Below are 1,567 nucleotides of genomic sequence, written 5' to 3'. Positions count from 1 at the left end.
TAAATTTTTAGGCTTTGCCGTAAAATCCCTTAAGTACTTTTTCTTTAGAATAAGATTTAGACGCTTTAGAATTTTACGACTTCGCTTATCGTTTTAGTTTTAAATAGATTTTAATGCCTAATTAAGTATTGCGGTTTTGGATATAGAATTCCTTTAAGCTTTAATACCTTTAGACGTAAGATTTAGTTTGTTTTTCGACGCTTATTTTTCGACCTTTTATTTTTCGACGCACTCTTTTTCTTTCTTATTTCTCGACGCTCTAGTTTTTAGGACATAGAATTTTCTTTATTTTCTTTAAACTTCGACGAAAAAATTATTTTAAGCGGTTAAATTGATAGACATCCAAAATTTTCTGGTTCGTAGTAATAGTTGGATTTGTTAGTGGCGAGTTGTGGGCTTCCGATTTAAAGAGTCCTGGCTACCTGCTGCATCTATTGGCTATTCGAAACGTGGGTAAAATCAGAAAAATCTATTAATTTTATAACTTTAATAATTTTTATTTTTATAACTAATAGGATATTCAGTGAATGCACCGAGCAAAACGTTCACCACCTTTCATACGTTCACCACCTGTAACTCGATTAAGACATCTAGCCAACATTGTCGCCGTTGATTTTTCTTTAGAATCGTCATCTAGTCGACCAAGTACTCCGATTCAAATTTCCGATAATTCATTTTTTGAACCCGGCCTCACAATTGAGAATCCGGAGGATATTCAGGGACAATTCAGAGATCCTGAACCATTAATCATTCCTCCTGAACCACAAATCACTCATCCAGAGATTGTCGAGGAAGAAACCATTAAGTCAGAATCCTCTAGTGATTCAGATTCAACAAATTCAATCATGGAAAATCCGGAACCTCTAAGTATGGAAGACTGAATGAGGGCTAAACGTACTGGCCAAGGTCATGCAATTACTTAACCAGACATTAATGCGCCAGATTATGAAATCAAAGGACAAATCCTACACATGGTAACTAATCAATGCCAATTTAGTGGTGCGCCGAAGGAAGATCCAAATGAACATCTTCGAACCTTTAATAGGATCTGTACTGTATTCAAAATCAGAGAAGTTGAGGATGAACAGATCTATCTCATGTTATTTCCGTGGACTTTAAAGGGAAAAGTCAAAGATTGGTTAGAATCGTTACCTGAAGGGGCGATTGATACATGGGATGTCTTAGTTGAAAAATTTCTTAAACAATTCTTTCCGGCATCTAAAGCTGTGAGACTTCAAGGAGAAATTGTTACGTTCACGCAAAAGCCAAATGAAACTCTATATGAGGCATGGACAAGATTTGAAAAGTTGTTGAGAGGATGTCCTCAACATGGTTTAGATACTTATCAAATAGTACAAATATTCTACCAAGGATGCGACATTACTACACGAAAAGACATTGACATAGCAGCTGGTGGTTCCATTATGAAGAAAACCGCAACTGAAGCTTACAAAATTATTGATAATTCCCACTTACATGAGTGGCACCAAGAAAAAGATATCGTTAGATCATCTAAAGCGGCTAGAGCCGATTCTAGCCATGACTTTAATTCCATTTCTGCAAAGTT

General features: G+C 35.9%; 1 non-coding gene across 1 annotated transcript; it reads right to left on the bottom strand.

Moving 5' to 3' along the window:
- Positions 1–1,229: 1,229 nt before the first annotated feature.
- Positions 1,230–1,336, bottom strand: LOC139869834 (small nucleolar RNA R71). The gene has a single exon (XR_011766408.1). It is a non-coding gene; the product is annotated as a small nucleolar RNA R71 (small nucleolar RNA).
- Positions 1,337–1,567: the final 231 nt, after the last annotated feature.

The sequence above is a fragment of the Rutidosis leptorrhynchoides genome, chromosome 9 (genome assembly GCF_046630445.1).
Source record: "Rutidosis leptorrhynchoides isolate AG116_Rl617_1_P2 chromosome 9, CSIRO_AGI_Rlap_v1, whole genome shotgun sequence".
In the NCBI taxonomy this organism is placed as follows: Eukaryota; Viridiplantae; Streptophyta; class Magnoliopsida; order Asterales; family Asteraceae; genus Rutidosis; species Rutidosis leptorrhynchoides.
The sequence above is the reverse complement of the archived record's forward strand: the minus strand, read 5'-3'. Positions and strand labels throughout refer to the sequence as shown.